Source organism: Bos grunniens, chromosome 11 (assembly GCF_055505025.1).
Source record: "Bos grunniens cultivar Pamir isolate PY7600 chromosome 11, Bosgru_T2T1.0, whole genome shotgun sequence".
Classification (NCBI taxonomy): Eukaryota; Metazoa; Chordata; class Mammalia; order Artiodactyla; family Bovidae; genus Bos; species Bos grunniens.
Window position 1 is genome coordinate 98,527,486 of NC_141175.1, and position 22,069 is coordinate 98,549,554.

At 45.6% G+C, this 22,069-nt stretch overlaps 1 protein-coding gene across 1 annotated transcript in view; it reads left to right on the forward strand.

The window, feature by feature from the left end:
* The window catches only part of LOC147363662 (uncharacterized), a 36,579-nt gene that overhangs the window by 8,321 nt on the left and 6,189 nt on the right, over window positions 1–22,069 (forward strand). The window contains exon 5 of the mRNA XM_086328389.1: window positions 20,822–20,937. The gene's annotated coding sequence lies outside the window, so the exon portion shown is untranslated. The remainder of the gene's footprint in view (window positions 1–20,821; window positions 20,938–22,069) is intronic.

A 22,069-nucleotide genomic window follows, 5' to 3' on the forward strand; every position in this document is an offset into this window, starting at 1 on the left:
GGTGGTTGGATCCCCACCCACCCCCCCAACCCCAAGCTTGTGGCCTTAACAGAAATAATTCTCTTTCTTGAGGACACCCTTGGCCCAGAAACCCCCAAATTCCCTATACAACTTCTTCTGAGTTGGAACTAGGTAGTCCGCTGATGGATGAGTCTTTGTGGCACACTAGGAAACAATTCTTGCACTTGGGTGCCTCTGGGTGGTTTTTTTTTTTAATTCGATTTTTTTTGACACTTGAACTTAGCTATTGTCTGAGGAGCTGGGTGCAGATCACAGCTCATCAGGCTGGAGGCTGCTCTTTTGGGCATTTCCCCCAAATGCTGCTTCTGTAGCACGTTCTCTCCTGTGAATATGAAAACTCCCGCTTCACTGCCCTGTTCTCTCCCTACCCTGGACCACCAGCCTTAGGGGGTCTTCAAGAAAGGTCGGCTGTTTTGTTCACTTTTAGAATATAGTCCCAGTCGTCATAGTATCTGTTACTTCAGATACTCCTTGGTTTGCAGCAATATCATTTCAGCACTGAAATATCTGGCAAAGAGTCTTTGGCTGTAGAACTTGCTCACCGCAGCTTCATGCAAACTGGGGCTGGTTAGTCCCCAGTTAAAAGTTCTGTGTTTGCTTACAGTTTTGAAGGCCCACCTCCTCACCCCAGATTTCGAGGTAGGGAGCTTGGTTGCCCAGTAGAGCCTAAGGGGAGGATCCCAAGCTCACAGTGCTGCTGGACAGACGTCAGATTTTAATTTAATATTATATCAGAATGCAGAAAACCTCCGGAAGTCAAGATATGTATTGTCCAAATGGCTTAGACTGTGTTCCCTTTATTTGAAATTCACATCGCAGAAATGAAACAAAAATTCACTTGGAAAAACAGTGACAATTAAAGTCTCCTAAACCTGAAAAACTCTAGGATCTCAGCGCTGGGATCTGGCAAGCGACTCCTTTGCAGGGTTAGGAAGCCAGACTGGGGCGTTCCCTCGGAAGGTTCGCCTTGGGGACCTCTCTTCCCGGCGGCAGGGTATGCCTGCCCGCCCCCTGCTGTGATGTGCGACCCTGCGAAGCTGCTTCTCTGGCAAAGGCAGCGGCTGGTGGGGGTCCCAAGGCCGAGCTCCGCTTCCTTAGACTGAATGTTATTTTATTGAGAGCACCGTTTGCATAATAAAATGAAGGGGACCCACTACTCCCCTTGTCTCCATAAACACTGTCCTCAAGGACTTTGAGACTGTTATCTGAACACCCAGAGCGGCCTTCAGAAGCTGAATTAGCCTTGCTTTTCTAGGGAAAAAGAAAAATGGAAAGCGATTAAAAGCAAAAGGGCCGGGGAGAAAGAGTAGGGTAGAACAAGTGGGGTTGGGGAGCAAGCGGGAGGGACGGAGAAGAGCCGGTCCAGCCGCACCGGGGGCGGGGGGTTGGGGTGGGAAGGGAGACCAGAACGGGTGCGGGATGGAGCGCAGGGAAACGCTGAGTCACCCTAACCGGTCACCGGGGACACCGCGGCGACCTGCCGCAGCCCGGGGAGGGCTGGGCATCTCCTTAGAGGCCTCCTTCCCGCCGCCGCCGCCGCCGGAGCCTGGCCGTGGAGCTCGGCGCCGTCCGCCCGCCTTTGTCACCGGCTCGGTGCACGGCCGCGAGCTCCCGCGGTGGGCTTTGTTCTGGCGGAGCAGGGTAGGACCCCTCGCCCCGCCGCGCCCCCGCCCTCCGCGAGCTGGGGACGGTGGGGGTGGGGACCGGGCGCCGGGGACGGGGACCCGAGGAGCGTCGGCAGACGCCTCGGAGCCCGTGATTTCTTCCTGCGCTCCTTTCGTAATTGAGCTGTTCTCCTTCGGGGCGGGGGCCGGGCGGCGCCGGAGGAAGGGGAGCGGGAAGGGGGCGCCCGCTCTCGGCCAGCTGCAGCGGCGAGCGCAGGTCCCCGCGCATTCGCATTGTGTGCGTGTGGGCACGGCAGGAGGGATGCGGGTGTCTAGGAAGGAGGGGAGCCGCAGAGGCTCGGCCCCGGGTTCCAGCTTTCTGGCAGCGGCGGGGCGCCTCGGGTCGGCGCCTGGTTCTCCCCTAAGATCTGCTCTCGAAGTGCTTGGGGGCCGCGTGTGGCCGCTGTGGACGCACCCTGGGTCCGGGGGCTGCCCACGCGGAGCGCGCAGACTCCCCGGTCGCCGAGGCCTGTGGCTGGGGACAAAGAGGCAGACTGCCGGAGCGAGCGGAGGGCGGGCGCGCACAGGATCCAGGCGCGCACCCATCGAGGGTACCTCTCCAGGAGCCCCCGCGCTTCGGAGCCCCGGGGCTTTGCGTCTGGAAACTTCGCAGAGGCCCGCTCCCTCCTCTCAGCCTTGCATTTAGCAAACGGCGTGGGATCGCGTGTTACCTTCTTCCTAGCCGCCCCCAAAGGTGTGGGCCAGATTGCAAGAGTCGCTGCTCTGTTATTGTTTGTCAAACAGGCCCTTTCTCCTGGGAGAGGGGCGAGGGGCATGTGGCGGATCCTGGGCCAGGATTACATTAATCAAAGCATTATTTCCCCAGAGAAGCCCAGCACAAATGAGAGTAAATCCTAATAAAATTGGATCGCGGAGAAATGGTACGCTTTAAGTAATCTGGGCTGCCTGATAACAATCTCACATTTATAAGATGTGGGTGGGTCTTAAAAAAAATCTGCACACCTCTGGCCTTGGCTGCTGGGTCCAGATCGGGACGGGGGACAGTCCTCACCCCGAGCTCAGCTGAACATCTGGAGTGAGAAAGGGACGTGGGCACCCCTGGAGTTCGAGGTTCCGCTCCGAAGGCACTCTCGGCCCGGGCGCCCCCCCGGAACATCTGCAGGGGCCCTGGACTTCCCCCCCTGCCCGTGCCCTGCGAGGACGCGGCTCCGTTCCTCTGGGATCGTGACCCAGCCGTCCGTCTCCAGCGACGCCGCAGGGCGCGCGTTTCCCGCGGGTAGCGGCGCGGAGCCCACCAGGCGGTCGTTGGGACTGCCAGGTTTCTCCGGCTCCGGGTCCAGGGCCCGCCGGGCCAGGGAAGGGGCTGACTGCCGGGGACGTCGGGGGTGCTGCTGGCTGGCGACGCTTCTGGTGCTTTCGGGTTGTCCCAGCCTGGCAGCAGGCTCGCGCTTCTTCAGCCTCCGTCCCAGGTGTGGTAGAAAACTTTCCGAAGTCCCCGCGCGGCCAAGCTGGAGAGACGAGCTCCCTTTCCTACCCCGAGCTCCGAGCAGGCAGGTGGAGCCCACCGTCCAGGAGGCGGGCTCTCGGGCAGCGCCCATGCCCTCTCCTGCCGCGGGACCCGAGAGCGGGCTAGGCGGTGACAAGTGTGAGAGCGCCGTCACCAGCCCGTAGGCGAGCATCAGCCTCCCAGCTCCGCGCGCCTTCCGGGGACGCGGGCCGAGCCTGCTTCGGCGCCTGCCACCCGGCCCCTCCTCCGCGCCCGAGGCCAAGGCCCCGCGAGCGGCGCCCCCTGCAGGCCGGCGCCGGACGAGCCCGGGAGGCCCCGCGGCGTGGGGTTCACGCGCTGCCCACTGCCGCGCCGGGCCCGGCGGCGGCGGAGCCGGAGACTGCAGGAGGACGGCGCGGGGCGCGCCCGGCCACACTTCCCTGGCCCTTCCGCCCGGCTCCCGGCCCCTCTACTGTCGGCGCCTGGCAACCCCCACTGGAACCCGCGGCCCACAGCCTTGTTCCTGGCCCGCTGGCTCCGGAGGCCGGAGAGCATCGCTGTCCCCTCACGCGGCAGTGCCCCGAACCAGGGGCCCTCCCTGCGGAGGAGAGCGGCTCCGAGCGGCGTGCGTGCGTGTGAGGGATCAGTATGTGTGTCTGGGTGTGTGTGTGTGTGTGTGAGTGCGGTATGCGTGATCGGTACGTGTATGCGCCCGTGTGTGCGCGTGCGGGGTGTGTGTCCGGGTATGTGTGTCAGGGTCTGTATGTGTGGGTGCGGCGTGCGTGATCGGTGTGTTTGTCGGGGGGTGTGTGCAGTGTGTGTGTGTGTGTGTGTGCGCGCGTTGGGGGTGTGTGCGCTCGTGCGGAGTGTGTGTCCGGGTCAGTAGGTGTGCGTGCCGCATGCGTGATCGGTGTGTGCGCGCGATGTGTCCGTTGGGGGTGTGTACGCGCGTGTGCGCGCTTGCGGGGTGTGCGTGTGCGCGGGAGGCTTGCGTGGGCGTGCGGTGCGCGCGCAGAGCAGGGCAGGGCAGGAGGTGGTGAGGAATGAGCCGGTGCAGCCTGGAGATGTAAATCTGCCACCTAGAGCTCCCCCGCCCCCATACAGGTGTCTTAATCCTCGCTTCATCCTTTCTGAGACCCGAGAGATCCCTCTTGGGATCCTGGGATGTTCACGGATCCCCGGACTCACGTGAGCCTGGGGAGCCCAAAAGGGACAGTGTTCGCTGAGAAATGCGGCCGAGATCCTTCCCAGGCTCCCGCTTGCCCTTGAGACTGGATTTCAGGGACTCGGGTATCTGCTTCCTCTCGGGTCTTGGCCTTGAAGAGGGCTTGCGTGGAGGTTGTTTTTATGTTTGGAAGCATAGAGTAGAAGTAGGAACCAGTTGAAAAATCACTTTTTTTTTTTTTTTTGAAAAATCACTTTTTAAGCCGGCCAGTTTGCTGGCTCCTTTCTAGAGATGGGAATTAAGCCGGCCAGTTTGCTGGCTCCTTTCTAGAGATGGGAATTTTTTTTTGGGGGGGGGGGTGAGGAGTGAAGACACGCACACCTTTTCAGTTCTGAAATAGTGATTCCCCCTTCCTCCAGTCTCTGATTTCCATAATTTCATACAAAACAGGGCTGTCCGTTATCTCCTATTAGAAAAGAGAAAAGCAGACTAATAGAAGAAAACTTGGGCCAAATGAAATTCCTCCTGCTTAGGACGTTAACCAGCCCCATCCAGATTGTTCAACTCTCAAGGGAGAACACAAGGCAGGAAGAATTCAGAAAAAGGCTAAATATTTCTCTCCATCATTGAGAATATGAACCCAATTGCCCGACTGTATTTTTGATAACATGACTTTCAGAGGATCCTAAAAATAAACTTTATAAATACTTTTAGTGTCTTCTTTTTGTCCTAACGTTTGCATCTAAGGATTTTCAATAATTTGGAAATACTGGTGGTATATATTTCTTGTTTCTTGGATTTAGGTGGACATTAGGTGGTTTAATGCTCAGTGGCAATTCTTTTAAGACCTCCTGTTCTGGAGAAAGTCCCTAAGTAAAATTTGCACACACTTACCTCCAAAGACCCTAACCTACCAGTATCCCCATACTATTTGTCACTCCTTTTTATAAGATATTGTATAGATAGCTAAATTTTAGTAAAGAATGTTAATAGTAAAATGTCAGTGTTTAACTAGATGAACTTTGTTTTTTGGAATCAAAGTTTAGCTTTCTTTTCTTTGAATTATTTATCAAGATGTTTGCCCATAGGCCTTCCTAAGAGAAGGACAAGGTAGGGGGTGGGCAACCACTAATTTATTTAAAGCATATGTAGACGTAAGATTAAAAAACTAGCCTTTTGGAAAACAGTAATAACTAAACCATGTCTATAAACACCCACCTTGGGGGCTGTGAAAAAAGGAAACCTAATTACTCTCATAGAAAACAGCCTCAGTGAACAGTCAACTAAAATATTGTATGGCAGTCCCCCGAAAGCTCCTCCTCCCCTTCAGTATAAGACCCTTTGGTAATATACACATATTTATACATGATGTAAATATACATATGCACGAGGGTAGATGTTTATGTACATAACATAACAAAATATATACATACCCCAACTGAATACATTTGCATATAACATGCCCATGTGGAATATACCAAACTTCTATGATTAACAATACATTCTATCACAGATAGTCCTAAAATAAAAGAGTAAATCTTATCCCTATTGAAAACAAGTTTAAAATTTCTTTTGAAATATGAATTGTGCCAGCCCTAGATGACACCATAAGAGTCAGTAGGAAAAAATCCATACACTATATTAATATTTTCAGCATGCTCCCTTTTAAAATACTACAAACAATTCATTTTACATAAATAAAAAAGACATCATACTTGAGAATTTAAATATAAACATTCTATCTAAATTCAGGTACTTTTCATCTTTTTTTCCCCTGCAAATGAAATGCTATTGTCTTATGACAAAAATTAAATTCGGCACACAGTGAAAAAGAACATTAGTTTTATTTTTCATTCTGCTGTAAAGAAAACATTTTTAAAGTAGTTTAATTTTGTAGACCTTTCTATCATTAAAAGACACTTACTAGTCTAGTGATAATTCGAAATGAGAAAGCAAGTTGGAGGCACATATTTATCCTTGAGATGATTTGTGTAATATGGGATGGCATGTTACTTATTTGCTTCTTTTTAGATATTGTTTTGAATTTTTGTATTTTCAAAGACTTTTTTTAATTAAAATGAATACATTGGCAAGACTCCAAGCACTCCTTCACACTGAGCAAATGTAAAGAAACATTATACATTAATGTTATGGTTGAAGAGTTATTTGTTCTCATTGATAAAAAGAATCAGAATGATAAAGTTTTGAAATTTTCTTGAAGACCATGATAGAAGGAGCTCTCTCGTGTGAGTTATTTTTACTGATATTACAAATTATTTTATCAGCTTTTCTATGTTTATGTAAATGTGTATTTCTTTACTGAAAATATATATATGGTGTTTATGATGGCATTTATTCCCACATGTAATGTATTGCTTGTTTATTTCAGAGTATTTCAAAGATTGATGCCTCATCCATGGTATCTAAATATTAGTGATGAGCTTGTGAAAATAAAAATTAGTTTAGCCCAAGTGCTATTTTGAGGTTTGTTTTTTAATTTGTTAAAAATTTGAAGTTAAAATGATGGAAATGCCATAAATGAAAAAAAAAATTAAAAAGAATATTCTTGAAAAAAGTAAAAGAATTTTACTGTAGATGGGGTTTTAAATCAACTGTAAGCATAAGTTAGGCTTTTATTTTAGAAAGATTTCTACATGACAGTGTGGTTTGGTAGGAAAAGACACATGCTATATAATGATCTAAAATTGAACAATGTGTATTCAAAAATTTGGATAAAGAGTCATTCACTCCAAAAGTGTAAAAGCATCTTTTCTGTCGATTTAATTAATGAAGTGAGTAAAGGACTGTTTTAGTAAGCTCAAGTTACACACGTAGAAAGATTTGTAAGAATAAATACTTTGGTGTTCTGTGGCCGGAAAGCAGAAAGAACTATAACATAGCAAACACAACTCCCCAGAAGGTAGGCATCTAAGATGCAATTTTAAAAAATTTGTCAGTTACAGCAAAGAAGGAAAATAGCTTATTAACTCAGGGCAACTATAAAATGTTGACAGATATCAAGTTTCATAGCCAACCAGGCTCTTAGAGAACTACTCGGATATTGGTGGAGACCAACTTATTCTGTGAAAGCAGTTTTCGAAGTGAATTATTTTCGTAATAGTCTCACATTTAAACTCCAGCTTCATGGACTAGCCATCTTCTTCCTCCCTCCTCTCCTTCCTCCCTCCCTCTCTGCCTTTCCTTTCCCTCTCTCCCACTTTGCTTTTTTTAAAGTCTGTGAGCAGTTGGGTGAGTCTGCTTTTGAGGTTCTCAGGGACCTCTGGGGGTGGGGTTCAGGTACTCAACCTCACTATTTAGGCTCCATCAGGGACACGCATTGAGGTGAGGTGCCTCTATGCTTTCTCAAAACCTTATTCTCTTTCCTCATCCAGCTGCTCTCATCTTTTAAAGAGAGAACTAGGCAATGTCTACCAAAGGCAAAATAAGGGAGGGAATTTAATTATTTGGAGAATTCAGGCATTGCGGCACACCCTTCTGCCTAGCTATTAAAAAAAAAAAAAAGAAAGAAGAGGGAGTGAAATTTGAACAGTCTAGACTGGCTATCTATAGTGATTAAATTTGTAAGGTAGCAACAGATTCTAGAAGGTCTTGCCTGATTCTTCATTGTACTGATTAGGAGTGATAGAACACACACCTGAATGGACCTCAAGGTGAGATAGTTACTACATAAATAAATAAAAAGAGAGGAGGGGCCTGACTTACCAGGTTTGGTGGAGTACACTGATGGAAGTTATTAGATAATTGTTCACCTTTCTACTTAGCCCCATGAGAGGAGACACACACACGTATTATAAAATACATTAAATAAATGTTAAATAGCCCAACTGGGATTGCTGAAGTTATTTACATTTAGCAGTGGATTAAAATGTTAGCATTATACATTTAATGAATTAGAATCCTGTATGCTTGGACTTGGAAACATGTGCTGAACACATTTTCAAGGATCTTGTAGGGAGGACAATTTTCTCAGTGTAATTTTAATTCAAAGGTGCCGTTTCTCTACCCTTATGTGAGGGATGAAAATATGGCAGGACAATATTATACATTGTCGGTGGTAATTAGGCCCACAGACTATTTTAAAGTAGTCTTTGGTAAAGTAGGATAAGGTTGAGCATGATTTGGGTTCAGCTTAAAGAACATTAGTAAATCTTAATGATAGGCAATGTTTAAAAAGATTTCTAGTGGCAAGTATTATTTTAAAAATAGCACCTAGAATTTATATTCATAAACCTTGCTTTCTTTCTCAAAAGTTTCTGGAAAATTATGGAACTACTTTTTTGTTTGCATTCATCTAATTAAACTACTGAAGTATTATTATTCTAACACATAAAGGTACTCCAAGAACAAATAATGTGTGCTAGGTGGAAAAAAAATATTGCTGATTTCGTATTTGCTATAATATCAGGATGAAGTGGCTAGGTGAAAACTATGGGCAAGTAATACTTCATATTTATTTATAAAGTTGTTTTACTACACAAACTGAAATTGTTTATTAATGTTAATCCTGGAAAAAGTGTGATGGTCTTTTGAAATTTTTCATGGTTCCTATTTCTAGATGCACATAAAAATAAGGAAATAGAGTGTTAGTGTTTGCTTGCACAAAAATCAAGCATCTAGAAAAATTTAATGAATAAGTGAAGGATATGTAGCAACTGGACAGTTAAACCCAAGGCATACTTGTGCTATTTCCAGTTACCAGTCATCCTACCCTTTTTCTCCCTTGAGCCTCCCAAAACTTACACAACGTGGGTTTGTTGCAGAATCGCTAATTAGTCTTTACCCCAGACCCCTTTCAATAAAATGATGCCATCCACCAAAGATTTATGGCAAAACAAGATAATAGACTTATTATTAGGAAGTTCTCCTGTCATAAGAATTTACAAGATTTTGGGGGGAAATAATACCTCTAGGGATGGCTATTTTGCTTCTTTCTTTTCTCGTTTTAGAGCCAGGGCCTACTTCTCCACATTGGCCATTGATCACGGTGCAGGCTGCTGAGAGGTAGCCATGTAATTTCTTTATCTTTCACCTGCAAATTACACACATTATTTTGCAGCTCAAAATAAGCATTCCCAATGAGTTGCATTCAGTAAATGTCTTTCACAGCATTAGTACAGAACTGAGGTACAAAAGAATATTAATCTAATACATTCCAAAATTCAAATACTTGTGATTAATAAGCATTATTATCTATAAATAAGGCCCTAATGATACTTTGGCAGTGTTGTAAACACAAGAATCAGAGGCAATTATTGTCATTATTGTTCGGCAAGTACTTCCCATGAATACCAAGCGAGTATCGCTGTCCAGCTACTTGGCAAGTAAGGTTCCCATAAAGAAACAGCTGTTGGCCAATCAGGACTGGCTACTATTTACTGCCCTTAACCCAAAATGCAGGGTCCTTAAAGAAAGGAAAAGAAAAAAAAACCCAAGACGTCCAAAGAGTTTTGACGCGATTAAAAAATAAATACCTTTTCTAATAAATATAAAAGCATCTTGAAAATAGTGCTATTGTGAAACTCTGACTTTGGTGAGTTGGATACATTAGCCACCATTGTGTTCGCCGGAAGGAAAGGTCTCATTTGTGAGGTACTAGGCCCGGGGTGGTGGACGGCCCTGGAAGCAAAATCAGTGGACAACAAAACATAAATGCAGCAACACGAATTCTCCTTTTTTTTTTTTTTAACCTTCCTCAGGCTGCACAGAGCTTACCCCGTCTATTAAACAGAATCAACCCACCAGACCTAGCTCTCATGTGTGTGTGTGTGTGTGTGTGTGTGTGGTGAGAGTGGGGGACCCCTTGTAGTATGAGTAAAGCAAGTTCCTCATGTGCATAGGAAACTGGGCACAGTTTCCCGCATGCTCTCTGCCCTCTGGGTCTTAGCAGGAAATGCTGGACCAGCTTGGGCTGTGTGCATCAACTACTTCTAGCTTGCAGTCTCAGTAAATTCAGTAGCATTGGTTAGCAGCTAAACTGGTTTTTCTGAGAGGGGCGAAAAGTTTCATATAGATTTTCTAAGGGATATACGCATTAAGCATCAAATATAGAGTTGTCTATTTTTACATTTTCTTTTGCCAAGCCTTATGCTTTAAAGATGTGATAGGTACACAGTAGGGGTTGGGAAAGCATTGAGTTGGCTTCCCGGGGCACTGGAGAAACCTAGGAGTGTTGGGGTGGCAGTGGGCAGGTAATGCTGGGAAGGAGCCCTTGTTGGCTGTCCACTGGTGGGTGGATGTGGTCTTTGTGGAGCCCACTGAAGTGGGGTGAGATTTTAGAGTACAGACTCCCCCACACCCAACCTGACAGACCCCTCGCTGCCATCACTTCAAGGGTGATGGGGTTTTCCCCTCTTGTCCTCAGGGAACTGAGGCAGCAGTAGGAATGCCATTGTTCTCCCCCCTTACTGGGCCATGGAGAGTGACCACCTCTGAGATGTCCCTCTGACTCCCTCTGAAAATATTCTTGCCACCTGTGGCCTGGACTTTGTCATGGAGGCGAGGTGCCCATGCTTGCAGAGCCACTGCTGGTGGGAGATGATGGATTCTAACCCAGGTCTTGGGCACCTTCTTCCCTCTCTTCCATTTTGAACTCCTCTGCATGGCCTGGAGGGTGGATGGTCCACCAGGATTCAGCAGTGTGTGCTCAATCTCTGAGTTAGGGAAGATGAGAGGAAAGTCAAATCTTTTCTCATTTCTAAGCATAAAGACTCAAAAGAGAATTTCCATGACAACAACAGCAGCAGTAATAATAACGGCCACATTTTACTATGGGCTTACCATGTACCAAGGTATTGAAACACGCATCTTGTGTGCATTGTCCTTGTTAAGCCTTTAAACACCCCATGAAGCGCATCGTGTATCCCAGTTTGACAGGTGAGCCAACTGAGGCTTCCAGGGGCTGAGTCACCTGCTGAATGTCCCAAGTGGTGGTACCCAAGTCTGAACTTCAGTCACCTGTCTTGGAGACAGTGTGCTTTTACCAGACAGTAAGCTTTTATTTGCTTTACTGCTTTGCAAATTCTGGGACCCTGCTGCTTTCTCCCCTTTGTGAAGATCCCCAGCTATCCCCCCCTTTTAGGTCCATCTCTGTGCTTGCAAAGCAGCCCTGTGACAATTGTGACTGCAGCACCCCCAAGAGTCTCGCATCACAATCAGGATGCTCACGACTTCTGTGTGCACCAGTACCAGCCAGCCGTCTCCCAGCCCTGCATGATCATGAGAGCAGAATAAGGCTCCACAAGGCTCTGTGGATTAAGCAGAAATGAGTATTAGAATTTAGGCTGGATGCTCCATTTATATTGAAGTATACCAAGTTAAAGGGCCCCAGCAGGTGCATAAGTGTGTGTCTATAAACCTTGCACAGAATAGACAACAGTGGTGTGTCTGTTGCTCTGTATCCGGGCACCCAGGGGAGGAGGCTGACCTGCGGATGAGAAGCACCGTCTCTAGGCGGCTCTGCTTCCAGGCTGATGGAGGAGCCAGTGGGCTGGTTCCGCTCCTCTCTGTGCTCCGCTCTCAAACACCCTCGTAGGGAGCGTGCGGATGCCTCGCAGCCATAGGCAGAGCCACTGTCTTTAACCTTCTCACTGGTCCCAGCATCATTCAGAGACAATGGAGCTTTTCTAGGCAACCCAGGGATCAATCAGCGAGGCTGGACTGTGTGCCCCTCGGGGAGTGCCTTGAATCTGGGCCACGGAGCAGAATGTGCAAGCCTGATTCCCAGCGAGAGGGAAAAGATGGGGTTTCGTTTGGGGCCCGAGAGGAAAGACAGTCGGCTGTGGAGCCCTGAGAAACACCAGTGCTCCACGAGAGACCAAGACACCAACGCTGAAAAAAACCTCCGTAATGATTTCATTCTAAATGAAATCTTCCTTGCTGCCACTGGTCCCCAAAGGGCGAAATGTTATTTGTAAAGGTCAAAGTGAAAAGGTTACTTGGCTTTCGGAAAATGACTTTCACCAAATAATTAATTAGTTATTAGTTAATTAATATGCTGCCTCATTCCAAGGAAGAATTAAAAGCAGTTTATAAAAAATATGTGACAGAGGAAACTAATTTGGGGAAAATGAGCCAGGTGAAGTCAGCATATACTTGTGTGCACCCTCAAATGCTCACTCTGCCTAGAGATGTTAGAAAGTCACATAAATGACAAGAGATAGGGTTTGCTTTCTCCCCAGCAAAGAGAGAGAAAAATAATAAAAAAAGAGTTTTACAATAAAGATCTGTGTTAACTTTTATTTTTTTATTTATTTAAAAAAGCACTCTTTTCGAGATGGGCAGTCAATTACATATGCCTTGAATGTATTTCTTTAACATCTTTGATGTACTATTTAACCTCCAATAAAATGTTCTGAAAAGAATTCACTATGGTATCTTTTGTTTTAAAAGTAAAAAAAGCTAATCTTGAGTCCATTAGAATTTTATATTGGAGGAATAGTGTTATGATATTCTTTGACAATTTTTAATCCTAGCACTTGGCACTCAAGTCCTATATTTACTTCCCATAAGATAATTTGACAGTTTGCGGCATATAGATCACGTCTGCTTCTTCCCAGTAAGTCACAGGAAATCAATAAGTGATATATGTTTTACTGTTCCTTCTATTTTTTGTTTAGGTAGTCGAGAGGCAGATTGTATAAAGAGTTCAGTAAGGTTCCATATATTTAAGAGTACAGAAATTCATGCATGAAGCCGCAAGTAGGTTAGTGATGTGGTTGCCGCATGTCACCCTTCTGGTCTCAGCTTCTCATCTATTAAATCAGGGGATGGGATTTAGTTGATCTCTGAGCTGCCTTCTAGTCATACATAAAATTCTGTGTTTTGAATTTTCTGTCATCTACAGAATCCATTAATGTACGCATGATTTTTAAATATCTAGTTATATTTCAATTGGTGAAGAACTTGCATGGAAAGGAGATTACAGGGCATGCTATTATGCAGTGTAAATCAATAAAATGAGAATGTATCCATTGACAACATTTGTATTTTCACCTATTACAGAGCTGTGCCATCTCTTTGAATACAATACACTTTTATGCCCCATTAAAGCATGCCTGACATAGCTTTCAACTACTTGCAAATGCTGAGAAGTTGAAAAACATAACATTTACAAAAGATACATCTGGTGCATATTTATATAACTTGGAATAAGGAATCATTTAAATACTGCTGAGCCATCTCCATATTAGGAGAAACGATATTCCAGGTCCATATGTGAGATAGCTAGTAAAATACATGTAGGTTTAAATTTCTCTTAGGCATTTTTTTAAATTTATTTAACACACGCTAGATGTATGGAAATATTGATTAGGGCTTAATTCAATTGGAATTTCTTTCCCCCTGAATTTTATAGATTGTATCATTAACTCTAGTTTCTGTTCTAGAAGAGATAAGTTTTGAAAGTAGTGTTTTCTACTTACGAAACTTGCTTCCTTGGGTGTGTTAGTTCTTAACTCAGGAACCAGGGGCCCAGTAACATCCAGAGGTAAACTCCAGGGGCTCTGTGACCCTCCTGAGTTGATATGCAAACATTAGGAAGTGTAGATAAGCAGATGACTCCCCCCCCGTAAGAGATCTAACTTATGTCTGTATCTCAAAGAGGCTAATGGTCCTGGTGAGGTGGAAAGACTTGAAATCATCAGAAATACTTGGGGTTACCCCTTACTAGTCATCGAACCCACCTTCTGCAGGACTTATCTGTGAAGCAAAAGGATTGTAGTAGGTAACCTCAGATGCCCTGCCCAGCACCTGCATTCTCCAGCCAGAAACTTACCTCCATCTATCCATGCTTAAGCCACCAATGCCTCAGCATCTGTTCTACCCACTGCATCCATCTGTAGGTTGCTCTTGTGGAGTTTCTGTATGAGGCTAGGCTGAAGAGCAAGCAGGGCTGCATACATAGCAAGGTGAGGGGGGAAAAAAAAGCACACCTAAAAATTGTACAGTTCTAGAATACCATGTGGCACAGCATATGAAATATAACTTTTACCCTCCAGCTCACACACACACACACTTTAATTAATGTTATGGGCTGTGCTTTAAACTGAGAGAAGTGAGAAAACCAAGGTTAAGGATGCTCTGTTCTTCACTGTGTAGAAGGAAGAAAGAGACAGCTATGTAAATGAAGGCTTTCGCATCTCCTTGTCAATTTCTTATCTGTTGTCAGTTTGAATGATTTTTAAATCAGAAGAATGCTGAAGATCTGTTTTCCCATCAGTTTTTGAGCCCAAGGAATTTGGAACTGAAGTTCTGAGCCAGGAAACAGTCCTGTTTTGAATTCAGAGGCTCTATTGCTAAGCGCAGATGCCAGGCTAATGATAAATTCCAAGAGGTTCGGCTTGATATTTCAACCCCAAGGTCAGAGAGAATTCCTTCCTTGGAGTTGGGCAAATGAAGAAAGCCAAGGTGGCTGGGGCCTGTCCAGTGGTTACCCTGGGAGAGGAGCACCACGCCAGGCTGCAGTGACGTGGTCAGCCAGGCGAGACGGACCTTTTCTAAGTAGAATATTGTGGTAATGGGCGCTACTGGCCTCAGGAAATACAGTAACTCTCGATTTCTATATATTTCACATGATGTAGCTTTGACATCCGCAAGGCTTTCTAAAATTTTCACTTTATAGTTAGTTATGGTGGTGTCATAGATACCCAACCTCTGAAGCTGACATGATCTATTGTGCAAAAATTCTTAATTTGAGAGGTGTTTACTGGGCAGATTCTCTCAGATCTGTTTATTAATGAACCCTTGAGATGGACCATGCCAGGGTGCACTAACTCTACGCACATGTCACAAGCCAGATTCCAATCTCAGAGGCCGGCACCCACTCTCCCTTTCTTTCATTCCCCACATACTTTTCTATATTGCAGGTTTATTAGAAACTCATTCAGTACAACAGAGGTGATAACTTTTTCTGAGTTCAAGCCCCCATGGAGACAGTTTTTCTGGGGGAGGGTCCTCTATGGAGATATCTGTGGTCACGAACTTCATACCAATTCTGACAAATCATATACATCATGACTTGTCCTGATGACACTAGGAAATCTGAGAACATAGGGATTTATTTATTATTAATTCATCTTTCTAACGGCTGACAGAACTTTTCATGACCAACTGAAATGATAAAAAAAAGAGACATGATTAAGTATTGAAATATCACAGACCAAATTTCGATGAGGAAAGAAACAAAAATGTATTTTTTTTTCTAAAAGACCATAACTATAATGTTCCAAAGCCTTGTCCAAGGATAAACTACATCCTGCACTGAATGTTTCCTGAAGCTATTGAGTTATGAACCTGCCTCTCCCATTGTTCACCTTGATGGAAAGAAACTCTGGTTCAGCCTGTGTTTCAGGCAACCCCAGGGAAGGGAAGGTCTGAGCCAATTTGGGTAATGATGCCATGCTCTCATCTTTGGAAGAAAGTGGAGTAAAAGACGGCCAGCACTCAGTGGCATTCGTCTACATTAGAGGCAATCTGAGTGACCCAGTTTTGCACCCTGAAGCTCCCTGTCTGGTTGCCTCTGATTCTCCTTCCCCACCCTGCTACTCATCCCCTGGCAAGAACAGCCACTCTGGGCTTTAAATGACATTTGAGCTTTCTACCTCGGAATATTTTCAGGGGAAACTCTCTGTGTATATGGATAAAGCAACCAAAATAAAATTGAAGGTCATGCCGTGGGTGGTTTAGGCGTAAACTATCACCCCTTCCATCAACAATGTATGTTTATTCATAGGCCTTAATGCTATTTGACTTCCAAGAAGAACTGAAATAAATTATGTCCAGAGCTCCTTAGAAGAAATACCCTTACAGGTCGAAAGTATTGTTACCTCCACAGGGACTTCCTAGTTGCCCTCTGCAGGAGATCATAAGACATCCCAGGAAATGGAAGGTAATGGAGAATAAACAAATGAAAAAAGATCTCTGCCACTCCTGCCAGGCACCTTATCCAGACTTTCCTAAGTCCTTTCCCTAAGGCTTGGGTGGTTCCTCCATACTTATGTACATACCTTATTCTGATTTGGAAACCTCATTTGTCCATCATGGTAATTTGGGGGCTCGATAGCATGATTCAGAACCGGGGATATAATTCCACCTGGGAGAAGTTATGCGTTTGCACAGGTGAGAATTGAGACTCCCTGCTTGATCTCTAGTCTGGGGTCTGTGCCTGGTGAATGTTTTCTTCTGTCTCTTGAACTTCTGTATTTATTTATTTATTTATGTGAATTCCAGAGCAGTTTTGCTGAGTAAATGTGAAACAGGCTTCGGGATGGAGAGAAAAATCAGCTGTTCAGCTCCCTCTCTGCTCTCCAGTGAAAGCCCTGAGACTGGAAATCTCTACGATTCTTCTCCAGGTGTGATTTAGAAATCAGGACCATGACTTTACAAAAATGGATGGGACAGTTTCCTAAACTATATATTTACCTTCTGAGATGGAAAGCATTATCATTTTAAATATAGAAACATTTCCTTTATTGGCTAGTCATTTTAAGAATACTCTACAAGGTCTCAAATTTCCATTTTTCCTCATATTATCAACTAGAAGGTTTTTTATTTTCTGATGAGAAAAATGATTAAAAGAGATAAGGAAATGTGCTTTTTAAAAGTATGAGTCTCCATAGGAAAAGACATGGGCTACTAAATTATGTCAGTCAAGTGGCCTGCCTTATAAAATTACTCCTTCAACTTTGGGATTTTATGGGTATTTGCTGTGCCGTACTGACGGTTCCTCTTGTAGATCCAGAATTTAAGAAAAACCATTTTGCCAATGATCTGCTGTGAGGGAGCAATGCAAACTAATTACTATTGAGAAAAGTACATTATGTGTCTATATTCTTAAACAGCTGGCCTGTTTAGACAAAAATGAGTGATAATTCATCTATAAATTCCAGTTAAGTTGGTGAACCAGTTAACTCAGTAAACAAATTAAGTAGAGTTAAATTAAAAAAATAAATTGGATGGTTCAAGGAGATCAAAATCAAAGAATGCTCTAAAGGAGTCTGGACGTGTTTTTCCAAGTGAGGAATTTCTTGTGATGCCATTTGCAAAGAAGTGAAGATAGAGCTTGCAAACATTTTGTGTTTTTTTTGGTCAATTATTTGAGATGAATGTGTACATCTTGGGGTACATAAAGTAGGAAAGTAACTGGAGAAAAAGGCTTAGCTAGAAACCTGGAAGTTTGCAACCAAGATATTGTTTAGAAAGCTGCATATGTTTTGAATATTAGAAGGCTTCCCTCTCTCTTCTTTCAGTTATGCTGTTTAAGGTAGCTCATGGTTTTTATCAGTTTTCTTAACCTGAGTCAGATGAATTGGCCTCTGCTGGTGTTTCTGGTGCCTTGGCTGCCTTTCCAACTCGTTTTCTAAGGAAACAGTGTGTATATACTTTTTTTGCAGAAATAATTTTGGCCATTTCAACCTCTCGGTTTTACTTTTCTTTTCCCCCTTCCCTTTTGCTGTGGATTTTCTTCCCTTTGGTCCTTACCCCTTTTTAATATTTCCTGGGCTTCCCTGATGGCTCAAATGGTAAACAATCCCCCTGCCAACGCAAGAGACCTGGGTTTGATCCCTGGGTTGCGAAGATCCCCTGGAGAAGGGAACGACTGTACACTCCAGTACTCTTGCCTGGAAAATCCCATGGATAGAGGAGCCTGGTGGGTTGCAGTCCATGGCGTGATAAAGAGCTGGACACGACTGAGCGACTAACACTTTCATTTTGCTTTCACTTTCCTTAATACTTAAAATCAAACCTCTCATGCCCACAGTTGCTATTCTTTGCTTTGCTCCAAGGTTCCTTTCTTTCCCAGTGATATTGCTGTATTTCTTTCCTGCCCCACCACCAAGGTTCCCTCTCAAAATCCTTGAGCACCCTTTACCCCTGCATCCTTACCTCTCCCTGTCCTCTGCTTTATGGACGTGGTCTGTTGTCCTCTTCCACTAGAATTCTCCCAAGCTATCGGACATTTCAAACCTGTCTATGTTGACAGGCAACTAATTTCCATATGATTTTCTTTCGGACTTGCCCCCTCATTTTTTCTTTTATGAAGTTGCTCAATCCTGTCCTCTTCTCACAGGCACAGACCCTGTCTATTCTTCCTCACTTGCCTTCTTGGGTTCTTTGTCTGGTGGGCTTTGGGTCCATCCAAGGGACTCTAGGTGGAGAGTTCTGATGAGCCCACTTCACAGGGGCAGTTTAAGACAGTCTCTTGTCAGCTAAATAGATGGCACATCCATACCCATCCTTTTGAAACAGACTTGGCTCGTCCCAGGAGGACCGCCAGGTGGAATGTTGCTCTGTGTAAGCGTTGAATCAAGGGAGAGAAAGGCAGGTTCTGATTGGGGTTCTCCCCTTGCCACTGCTGGTTTCACCCTGGGGAAACACTGGATTCTCTGCACCTCTCTGCGTTCTTAGAGATTCTAACACCCAACTCTTAGAGTTTTTGCGTGAGCTGTGCACTGGGATGTTTCCAGTGAATGTGAGTTCCCTCTGCTCTTAGAGACTGCAGAAAACTTAGAGCTTATGTCAGACACAGCAGACCCGGGAGATGAGATGGGAGAAATAATGCCGTAAATGTAGTGCTTCTAGTGTTTCAGAGTATTCAGATCGTCCATCTTGCTTCATCTCTACAATGATCCTGGGGGCTGCTGAGGACTCTGGGCCCCTCGACAGTGACCCACTTGGGACCACTGCTGCCATGCAATTCACTTGGGAGGAAAGAAATGCCCACTGAAAAGCCATGTGGATATTATGAAGGCAATGGGGACGAAGAGGTCCTCCCGAGTGTAGAAAATTGGAGCCATTCAGCCCGTTAGAAGAGAGGAGTTTTATGTTTCAATCCCAAGTTCAGAGAAAAGAAAACCTTTCCTTTTCTTTCCTCTTTGCTGTTATTGGCAAGGCTCTGTGAGACGGCGACTCACATAGAAGACACACACTGGGCCAAATTTTCAAAGAGCCTCTATGCTTTGCATGTGTTAGATTTTTCATGCAGAGCTGAAGCTCTGGGTGGTGGGGAAGTCTGAAGGGTGGAGGGGAGGGTGGGCACAGATGGCTTTTCACATTTGCCACCTCACTTTGAATGTGGAAATGTACTAATTTTGTGAGACTTGGTTTTCTTAAAAGTAGAGTTCCTTAAAGGAGGCTTATATCTTGAGCAGTGCCGTCTTTAAATGAACAGTTCTGCAGATGAGATGAGAAGGAATCTGTCTGCTGGACAGTGGTGAGAAGGTGCTGTATTGTTGGAAATAAAACTCAGCCAAAGAGACGCCACATTACCTCGCCATCCGAGTGGGTTATGGTGACTTCCAATTGCTTGCAGGTCATGTCAAACCTTTTTCCTGAGCGCTTTTTGTCTCAAAGAGACCTTCGCTAGGGAACGATTAAATGTCTCAGAGTTAGCAATTCGATCACAGAGTCTTTTTGAGGATTTGGTTCATTCTCAGAAAGATGTAGATTCTTTCTTTCCCATGTGACCACCACTGACTTTCAACTCTCTTGTTTTGGCTCTTTGCCAGTTGTATCTGTTCTGGTAGAGAAGGTTATGCTATGAAAATAGAAAATAACCATCAAAATCTCAGTGACTTACAATAACAATTTTGCTCCTTGATCCCATTTCTTGTCCATCGTCGGTTGCAAGGGTGTCCTTCAATTGTAGACATTTATGGATGCTGGATGGTGGGGTCTTTGCTGTACGTGGTCCCACACTCACCGCAGCAGGAGGTAATGGGACCTGGGGAAGCTTGCCCTGACTTCTATAGCTTCTGTCCTGAAGTGACACCTGTCACCCCTCACATCTCATTGGTCAAAAAGTCACGTGATCACACCTGACTACACAGTGGTCTGGTCCATTCAATCCTATGCTGAGCCCAGAAGGTGGGGGAAGAGAAATGCAAATAAACTGCCTATGAGGATCTCATCCTCAGTTACACAAAACCATACAGGACAAGGATTTCTCTCTATTTATGGTAATAGGCCCTTACAGGGCACACTTCTCTGTCCTAGACATTTTCAACCCTAAATATTCATTGGAAGGACTGATGTTGAACTGAAACTACAATATTTTGGTCACCTGATGCAAAGAGCCGACTCATTGGAAAAGATCCTGATGCTCGGAAAGATTGAGGGCAGGAGGAGAAAGGAGTGACAGAGGACGAGATAGCTGGATGGCATCACTGACTCAATGGACGTTGAGTTTGAACAAACTCTGGGAGATAGTGAAGGACAGGGAAGCCTGGCGTGCTGGCAGCCCATGGTTGCCAAGAGTCTGACATGACTAAGTGACTGAAAAACAGCAACAAGACATTTATGAACCTCACTAAAAAAGTGTCTCATGTCTTCACGAGAGGCTCCAGGAACTGGCTGTTTGGCCTCCTTGGATGCCTATAATAATCTGAAATGGTTTCAGTGACCATGATTAGAATGAAAATAATAATGAAGAATAAAAACTCATTGGCGGAGAGAAACACCAATCTTAAACAGTTGCTTCAACTTCACTTCTGTTCTTTCTCTTGAAAGTGCTTTTCAAGTTTTAATCGAAGAACATCTTTGTGATCAGATTAACCAAATATTGACCCCCAAAAGGAAGCTAAGACTCAGAGAAGATCGGTAGAGACCTTTCAAGCCTCTAATATGTGAGTTGAAGTGTTTAATTGACTATTTTGGGAAATGACTAATCACCAACACTGTCTTCACCACCACCATCATCATCACCCTCACCACCACCTCCATCACCACCACCACCACCATCATCACCCCTGCACCTCCATCACCACCACCACCACCATCATCACCCCTCCACCTCCATCACCACCACCATCATCATCGCCCCTCCACCACCTCCATTACTGCCACCACCATCATCGCCCCTCCACCTCCATCACCACCACCATCAACACCCCTCCACCACCTCCATCACCACCACCACCATCATCACCCCTCCACCTCCATCACCACCACCATCATCGCCTGTCCACCTCCATCACCACCACCATCATCACCCCTCCACCTCCATCACCACCACCACCACCATCATCACCCCTTCACCTCCATCACCACCACCATCATTGCCCCTCCACCTCCATCACCACCACCATCATCACCCCTCCACCACCTTCATCACCACCACCACCATCATCACCCCTCCACCTCCATCACCACCACCATCATCGCCCCTCCACCTCCATCACCACCACCATCATCACCCCTCCACCTCCATCACCACCACCACCACCATCATCACCCCTTCACCTCCATCACCACCACCATCATCGCCCCTCCACCTCCATCACCACCACCATCATCACCCCTCCACCTCCATCACCACCACCATCATCGCCCCTCCACCTCCATCACCACCACCATCATCGCCCCTCCACCTCCATCACCACCACTACCACCATCATCGCCCCTCCACCTCCATCACCACCACCACCACCATCATCACCCCTCCACCTCCATCACCACCACCATCATCACCCCTCCACCACCTCCATCACCACCACCACCATCATCGCCCCTCCACCTCCATCACCACCACCATCATCATCGCCCCTCCACCACCTCCATCACTGCCACCACCATCATTGCCCCTCCACCTCCATCACCGCCACCATCATCATCGCCCCTCCACCTCCATCACCACCACCATCATCGCCCCTCCACCTCCATCACCACCACCACCACCATCATCACCCCTCCACCTCCATCACCACCACCATCATCGCCCCTCCACCTCCATCACCACCACCACCACCATCATCACCC